This window comes from Tenrec ecaudatus, chromosome X (assembly GCF_050624435.1).
Source record: "Tenrec ecaudatus isolate mTenEca1 chromosome X, mTenEca1.hap1, whole genome shotgun sequence".
Lineage (NCBI taxonomy): Eukaryota > Metazoa > Chordata > Mammalia > Afrosoricida > Tenrecidae > Tenrec > Tenrec ecaudatus.
This window is the reverse complement of record NC_134548.1, coordinates 14,821,938-14,831,291: the sequence shown is the minus strand read 5'-3', so window position 1 is coordinate 14,831,291 and position 9,354 is coordinate 14,821,938. Positions and strand designations below refer to the sequence as shown.

At 45.3% G+C, this 9,354-nt stretch overlaps 1 pseudogene; it reads right to left on the bottom strand.

Moving 5' to 3' along the window:
• Window positions 1-8,752: 8,752 nt before the first annotated feature.
• LOC142435316 (small nucleolar RNA SNORA70) lies at window positions 8,753-8,893 on the bottom strand (annotated as a pseudogene).
• Between the last annotated feature and the right edge of the window lie 461 nt (window positions 8,894-9,354).

Genomic DNA, 9,354 nt, shown 5'->3' with positions numbered 1-9,354 from the left:
CCAAAAATGTCGCCGGGGCCACTTGTCTATGGAGCAAAGATTCATCTACTCCATCTATTCAAACTCCCCACTCAGTATGCAGGCGTCTATTTCAGGAATGTAATTAAAAATCGATTGTTGCAGCTGGAATTCTCACCGGGTCTAGTCTCTTTTGTCGATCCCAGTTCAATTGTACATTAATTACAAGTGTCCTCAAATGACTTCTCTTCCTTTGGGGTTCTGTTCCTACTCTTTATGATGCGCCATCCCCAAGGTGGGTTTGGGCATGACTGCTTCCCACGTCCATTGTGTTGAGGGTTTTTTGTTGTTGTTTTGTTTTGAGGCCAGGCAGGCATAGACACTTAGAACTTGTATGGATTTCCATTGCCTATGGACCGATCCCAGCAAGTGTAGTCCCCTCCTCCCCCTGCCCCCAGACAGGAGATACCACATTCTAATGTTCCCCTCAGACCACCTTCTAAACCACCTGATCCTGGGTGCTGGGGCCAAGTCTGTTAGGACTACAGGGTACAGACACCTGGGAGTTAAAGGGACAACCTCCCAGATGACACCATTGGAGTGACAACCACTCCCGCTGCTCCTTGGGATTGATGTATTGTGTGTGGCTCAATCGAACAAACCGCAGCAGCTTCGCTCTCTCCTATGGCGGCTTCCCACTAATGACATAAGGTTGGTGGCTATGTTGAATACAGAGACTAATACATATAATAATACTATGCCTAATACAGAGACGGCAAGCATGATGGTGATGGGTCCTGGCTCAAATTCCTATGGAGACCTGCATGAGGATTTTTTTTAATGGTCATTTTATACACCTTCATCTTCAGGGTCTTGACCTTCTGAGACTTGACACCTTAATCTATTGGCTGCTGACGTTTCAGTGTGATTTTCCAACGCATGTTATTTCTCTTTTGTGGCTGTTTCCACTGAGTCCATTTGGGGGGTTTCTCTTCACTTCCTTCTGATCTAAAAATGACACGCCAAGAAAGCTGCTGAAAGCCAGAGTTGGTGGTGCGACAGGTCAAATGGTTGGCAGGTCAACTGCCAGTTGACAGTTAGGTCAGCTGCTTGGCAGGTCAAAAGGTTGGCTGTTCAAACCCACCCACCTACCCATCGGAAGAAAGGCCTGGCAATCTTCTCCCATAAAGATTGCCCAGATGTATTGCTGTCAAGTGCTCATCTGTCTCCCTCAGAGCAGCTGGTGAGTTCGAACCACTGAGTTTGTACTTAGCAAAAGCAAAACAAACAAATAATATCTACCAAATTTACTGCTTTTGAGCCAATTCTGACTCATAGAGAATCTATAGGGCAAGGTAAAACTGACCTTGTGAGTTCCTTGTGAGTTCCACTTTATGGAGCAGCCTCGTAGTTCTCCCATGGAGCAGCTGGTGGTTTCGAACTCCAAACCTTGTGGTTAGCAGCCTAAGACATAACCACTGTGACACCAGGTCTCATTCTGTGGTTAGCAATTCAATGTTTAACCCATCACACCGCGAGGACTCCTCTCTCCAAAACATTACAGTGTAGAAGACCCTAGGGAACAGTTCTATCTACTCTGTTGCATTAGGTCACTCTAAGTCGGAATGGATTCAAGGGCACCCAATAACATTAACAACAGGGAAAAGGAGGCCATTGACCAGGTCTTTCCACTGTGCCACACTGTCTGCCTAAGAGGCCAGACACAGACTTATTCTCACAACTTGAGCACTGGGAGGCTTGTTAGTTATGGTGATCTAATGTAGCCTCAAGTGATCACGGTAGCTGCTCCCACAGCTTAAGAATTGCACTCCAACTTCCTCAAGGACTATACAATCAATAGAGTGTGTACCTTTGCATTTTCTATAGTGCAAAGGTCAGTTCAACAAATTAACTGAATAACCAAGATTATTTCATGAAGAGCCTGTTTTCAATCCCTTTAGAGGGAATCATTCACATACAGCATGTAAACAACAATCCTAAATATAAGCACCAAGTCAGAATGCTGACAGCAAAAAGGTCTACTTGCTTGAAAGAGTTTCCTGGGTAATGCATCTTTAATCCAATTAAAGATGCTATGTATATGAGGGAGCTTCAAAAAGTTCGTGGAAAATAGAATGAATAGATATTGGAATTTTTCCCTGAATATTTTAAAGCCCCCCCCCCCTTGTGTGCATAATGGGAGAAAGATGTTTTTTTAAACTCCTGTAAAGAGTTAGTCTTGAAAACTCACAAGGGCAGTTCTACACTATCCTGTATAGTCACTATGAGTCAGAATCAACTCGATTGCAGTGAGGTTTTTCAGAAGGAGGGGGTTTGTATATGTGTGTGTGTGTGTATGTAACATCATCATAAATTGTGAAAAGGTTGAAGTTGTCAAGGATTTTGTCTTGCTTGGATCCACAAACAATGCTCATGGAAGCAGCAGTCAAGAGATCAAAAGCTGAGTTGCCTTAGGTAAATCTGCAGCACACAACCTCTTTAGAGTATTGAAAATCAAGGATATTATCTTGAGGATTAAAGTGTGCTTCACCCGTGCCATGCTATGTTCCATTGTCTCACATGCATGTGACAGGTGGACATTGAATAAGGAAGGCCAAAGAAGAATTGATGCATAGGAATTGTGGTGCTGGAGAAGAATACTGAAAATAACAGGGACTGCTAAAAGGACAAACCAATCTATCTCAGAAAAAGTATGGTCAGAGTGCTCCTTAGAGGCAAGAGTGGCAAAACCTCCCATCTTACATACTTCAGACATATTGTCAGGAGAGACCATTCCCTGGAGAAGGAGAGGCAGCAAAACAGAAGTTTCTCAATGAGATGGATTGACACAGTGTTGCAGCCACTGTGTCAATCCATCTCATTGATGGACTCGGGCATAGGAACAATGGGGAGGAGGGCACAGAACCGGGCAGTGTTTTGTTCTGCTGTGCCTGAACCAACTCAATGGCACCAAATAACCGCAAGACTTGAAATCATAAAAACTTTATCTGTGTAAGGTCAAAATAGTCATACTGTTCGCTAAATGAAGTGTGGCTCTTAATTAATAAAGTATGAAACTTGACTATTTCTGAAGTCACAGGGGAGTCCTTCAGTGGCACAGAAGATTAAAAGACTTGACTGTAAACTGAAAAGTTAGTGGTTCAAGCCCACCCATAGACACTTCAGAAGAAAAGCCTGGCATACTCATATCTTATTTCATTTCATTGTGCTTCCTATACATTGCTTAAAAAAACAATTCAAGGTTTGAGACAAGTCTATCAGAGTTATTTTTCCAATAGTGTGTGTTTGCTTCATGTCTATGTGTCACATTTTCATCATTCTCAAGAGTTCACACTTTTTTCATCATGCTATTGGGCACTTAATTGACTACCCGAACCCAAACCCATGCCATTAGGTCGATGCTGACTCATAGTGACTCTGTAGAACAAAGTTACACTGCTTCATAGGGTTTCCAAGACTAAATCTTTATGGAGGCAGACAGTCTCATCTTGCTCCCAAAGTGTGTCTTGTGGGTTTGAACCACTGACCTTAAGGTTAGTAGCCAAATGCCTAGTCACAACACGAACAGGGCTATTTAACAGACTACTCGCTCTCACTGTCACTGGGTCAATTCTGACTCATAGCAATCCCTTTAGGACAGGGTAATACTAATTCCATGAGTTTATAAGTCTCTAATTCTTTATAGGAGTAGAAAGCCCAGTTTTTTCCCAAAACGCTGGCTGGTGGTTTCAAGCTGCTGACCTTGTGATTAGCAGTCTAACATATAAGCACCAGGGGTCCCTTAATAGACTACTGTATAGTGTAAAACATAACTTTTTTCTGTTTCTTTAAAAAAATAGTTTTATTGATATAAAATTCACATATGACACACTTCCGTAGGTAAGTCACCTTTAAAAGGAATGGGATATACATCATCACAATCAATTCTAGTGCTCCCTCCCCCTCCCACATTCAGTTTTTACTCCAAGTTCCCTTTCCCTCCCTCCCCCAAATCCCTATAATTATCTCTATGGATTCACTCTGTCTGTGCTTCATAAAGTGGGAAACTAAAAGAAGCAATTTTTAAAAGGACACAGTTAAAGAAAAATAAATAATAAGAATATAAGCATAACGGGTAAGAAAGAAAAGACCACTAGCAAAATTAAAAACGTCAGAGAAGAAATTTCCGTTGTGACCAAGGAAACAATATTTAAGCCTAGAACAAACTCGGACTGGGTCAAGAAGAAGGTCAACTGACCAAGTATTATATTACACTGAAGATTGATCTACCATAATCAAGTTTACAATACTCTGTCTGATAGCAAAGCTGTTTGTGTCCCTCACCTCTGGCCAGAGTGGATCTACCTGAGGTTTGATCTTCAGATGGGTTTGCGGCTCCCATGTCTTCCATAGCCTTCTAAAAATTGGGAATTCACAATTTAAGCTCTGATACTTTCCCCTTCATCATATTTGGATTTTGTTATCATCATCTTTGGATCAAACAGGCTGCTGGGCTTCTTTTGGTGTGCACATCGTTGATGCCTCACTTAAATGGCTGCTTATTTGAAGACAAGCCTTTATGATCCCAGACAATCTTCCAACTGATAGCCAGGCACCATCTGCTTTCTTCACCACACTTTGCTGCAGCACCTTGACCTCCAGTGATCTCTTCACAAAGGTATGGAGCAGGGCCACGTGAACATACTTTTATTGGGACTTTCTGTTCAAGCTCATGGTCCTCGAGTCCATTCTGACTCATAGAGAACCTGTGAGATAGAGTAGAACTGTCCCTATGGGGTTCTGAGACTGGGTTTCAAACTGCTTGTTTGTTTGAGGCAAGGCACTGGGAAACCCCCAAACTTGTGTGACTTGCTTTATTATAATACTCGCTACTTTTTTGTGGTGATCTGGAACCAAGCCCCTAATATCTCCGAGATCTGTCTGTACTTACAAAAAAATACCCAAACACCCCAGCCATTGAAAACCCCAGTGGTGCCTAGCTGAATTCTGACTCAGGGTGGGTAACCACAATCAGTCAGGTCGATGACAACTGGGAATCATCCTGGTTTGCAGGTCCCCAAACGAAATCCTCCAAAAATGCTGAAGGTAGTGGGGTGGGCAGGACACATGAGGGCATCCTGTCTTTTCCTCTAACCTCCTCTGCAGCAATTTTGTAATCATCTCTCCGGCTCACCTTCTCACGGTGGCTGCCTTAAGTCAGGTGGGCATGCCAGCTCTCCATGTCTGCTCCTGTGCACCCAGAGATGTTCACCGCTCCTCCCCACCCACTTACAGTAGCTCCCCATTTCCTACTGAGTAACATTCAAACTCCGCTGCCTCCCATTCAAGGGCTACATGAAATGGAGTCAGCCTGCTTTTTAAAAAAAATCATTTTCTTGGGGGTTAGTACAACTCTGATCACAATCCATACATCCATCCATTGTGTCAAGCACTTTTGTATATTTCTTTCTCTCATCATTCTCAAAACATTTGCTTTCTGCTGAGCCCTTGGTATCAGCTCCCCATTTCCCCCTCCCTCCCTGCTCCCCCTCCCTCATGAACCCTTGATAATTTATACATTATTATTATTTTGTCATATCCTACACTGTCCAATGTTTCCCTTCACCAACTTCTCTGCTGTCTGCCCCCCAGGGAGGAGGTTACATTTAGATCCTTGTAATCTGTTCTCCCTTTCCACCCAACCTTCCCTCCACCCTCTTGGTATTTCCACTCTCACCACTGGTCCTGAGGGGTTCATCTGTCCTGGATTCCCCGTGTCTCCAGTTGCTATCTGTACCAGTGTACATCCTCTGGTCTAGCCAGATTTTTAAGGTAGAATTGGGATCATGATAGTGGGGAGGGGCATGGTGGCAGGAAGCATTTAGGAATTAGAGGAAAGTTGTATGTTTCATTGTTGCTACACTGCACCCTGACTGGCTCATCTCCTCCCCATGGCCCTTCTGTAAGGGGATGTCCAATTTCCCACAGATGGACCCTGGGTCCCCTCTCCGCACGCCCCCTCATTCACAATGCTATGATTTTTTTTTCTTTGATGCCTGATACCTGATCCCTTTGACACCTCATGATCACACAGGCTGGTGTGCTTCTTCCTTTAACCAAACCACTCCATTCTATGTTCCTGGATCCAGTCAAGTGGAAGGACTAGCTTTTCCCCCTCCTGAAGCATCCACCCTTCTTTCTCTGTGGAACTCTCTAGGTATTTGACCTTCCCTCTGCCTGCTTTGCAGTAGCCCTGATGGTGTCATGGTTAGGTGTTGGGCTGCTAGCCTCAAGGTGAGCAGTTCAAAACCACCAACCGCTCCTCAGGAGAACAATGGCACTTTTTACTCCAGTGAAGTTACAGACTTGGAAACCCATGGGGGACAGTTCTGCTCTGTCCTTTAAAGTCTCTATGTGCCGTATTCAGCGGAGGCAGGATCAGTGTCCTCTGGCTGACAGGGAGGCGAGGCCTGCAACTGAGCTGTGAAATGGATACCTGGCAGGCGGGGGAGGTGCTGAAAAGACAGTGCAGTTGGACAAATGCGATGGCAGGGGTGGGGGGTAGCGGTAAGAGACAATGATAACACTATATCACAGACCATAAAGGGGGACGTAGAATCCAGGCTGCATCCCCACTCCATCCCAGTAAGCCCAGGAAGATGATGTTGGAAAGTGTATTTCTGGGAAACAGAGAGCATTCTCAAGAACAAGCCAGGCCAAACCCCAGATTAGGCCTGGCAAAGACTCCTGGTCAAAGAGGAGCTATCGTGAGAACATGACAAGAACTAACCGCGAGGGGCAGAGGCCAATGAGCAGACCTAGAGCCCCTAGGACAGTGATTCTCAACCTTCCTCATGCCATGACCCTTTCATACAGCTCCTCATGTTGTGGACCCCCAAACCATAAAATTATTTTCTTTGCTACTTCACCACTCATTTTGTTCCTGTTATGATTTGGGCGACCCCTGTGAAAGGATCCTTCGAACCCCAAAGGGGTCACGACCCACAGGTTGAGAACCGCTGCCCTAGGAAGAGTCAGAGATTCCCAGCAAGCTTCAAGAACAGAAGCTCAGGCCCAGGGACGAACTCGGAATCCCCGAGAAAAGAATGAAGGTCCCATGTCACAATCCAGGCATCCAGAAAAGGAAATGGGGCTTCGCTCCAGGCTTCCAGGGACTGGAGTGTGTGAAATGATTGTAGCCTCTGTACCATTCATCCTGGGATCTGGATCAGAGTTGATTTTCTAGGTGGGGACAAGACCTCCCATATTCCTCTCTGTCTTCCAATTGTTTCTGCTGTTGTTCTGCCAGCTCCCGAGTCTGATGAGAGCTCCCGAGGGCTTTGGTTCACGGCCCTTGTTACAGGGGCCATCAGCCTGACCTCAGACATTGACATGTGGCTAGTCCTGAGCAGCAGAGAGAGGAAAGGGAGAGGCCTGGGTCTCTGGTGTGAATAAGAAGGAGGTGCTGTGTGTTTGCTGGTGGATTTAGGAAACCTCATTCTCAACTTCAAGGAGCTTATCAACTTTCATTTTCACCAGACAAGCCTGAGAGCAGCAAAACTGCAGAGATGGAGGCATGAAACCCATTCTGGCAAAGCTGGCAGAACGAAGCATTGTGGGTGGAAGTCCCCTGGGTAGCTATTTGTTCAAAGTGCATATGCAGATTAAACTGGGGGAAATATATATATATCAGTATGCATGTGTGTCTGAATACAGACACACATATACACATATCAAACAGACACATAAAGCGGATACATATACATATACAAACCCATACAGAAGTCACACATGCATGCATACATGTACAAAGGAACTTCAAAAGGTTCACGGAAAAGTTTCATTGTCCTTTAGTGGGGAGGTAGGGGGTGGGAGATAGGAGATCTGTGCTTTGGGTGGGCACAGATCAGGCAGGACATGAACGCAAGGCCCACCATTTGTCCAAAGGGGCCCCACCTGCGATGTATGTGACTCCACAACTATTTGGCATGAGGTGCTTCTCAATCACCATATCTTCAAACTCATCAGCATTAAAATTGGAAAAGCCCCACTTTTTGTCAGTACGGATCTTCCAGTGCCCAGGGAACTTGAACTTGGTGCAATAGAGGACCTAGACTTCATGTTCCTTGTTTGGAAGCTTGGTACAGATGGGCATGATGGCTTGACCTATGTGGACCCAAGTGAGGTAGTTAGCTTATTGTGCCAACCTGGCCAATAAATACATGTGGGGTTAATTTGAAAGGCGGAGGGATAAATGGCTCAGTGAGCCTCGTCTTTCCAGTTCTCAGGTCTCTTGCTTTCTGATGGTCGGACTAGGGTGCAGCTGCCTTATCCAGTTCCCTGCTTTAGCTGGCAAGGCTCACTTCCTGCAAGACACCCTTGAGGAGAAGCCACATGGACCTACTCCGATGCAGCCCTGGGTGCTGGAGCAGCCGTGTGGAGACCCCTGCCAGCGCTGAGATGTTTACACATTCACTGACTGGGCTTTCCTCCTGCAGTCAGCATCATTGAGTCAGTTTTGTGAGATGGAGGAGGACTTTGTAAATTGGTGTTGGATATATGGGTTAATAGGTTAATGGTGGACTTGTGGGCTTGGGCAGCACTGGGTTGGAATGTTTTCTTGGTGTGCACTTAACCTTTATATAAAACTCTCTCTTTTACATGAGTTTCTGTGGATTTGTTTCTCTAAAGTACTCAGACTAATACACTGAGTCACATACCAAAGGCACCTCGCATCCCCATCTAGAGCCCAGATTAGGGACCATAGAGATTAGCGAGATCAGAGATATGAAAGAGCTGCTTCCATGGTCCCCAAGGGCAACCTAGATTTTCCAACAGATTTCATAGCCTACCCAGGAGGCTGCTGTTTGCAGTCATTGCCCACTAACCCCCCCCCGCCCGCCAATATGAAGACAATCAACCTAATTGACTGCCCCCAAAAAATCTCAGGCCAAACCCACTGCTATCAAGTTGATTCTGTTGCGTGGTGACCATCAGGGTTATCTGAGGCTATAACTTTTCACAGGTGCAAACAGCATCATCTTTCTCCCATGGAATCACTGGGGATTTTGAACCACAACACAGCACTTGCCTGGCAGCACCATCAATCAAGCTCGAACATGAATACATATGGACGAAAGCCTCCATTTCACTGTAATAAGTTCACTGTAATAAGTAGTGACCTCAGGGTCATTAACTCTATATTACCAGTGGTTCCGCAGCAGAAAAATAAGGCCATTTGCTCCCCTAAAAATCTATTATCTTAAGAACCCAATATAGGTTCTCAGTCAGAATGGAGCCCTGATGGTGAAGTGGTTACACGTTGACTTGTGCGTGGTCGCCAGTTGAAAACCACCAGTGGCTCGGAGGAAGAATGACTGGGCTTTCTACTCCTGC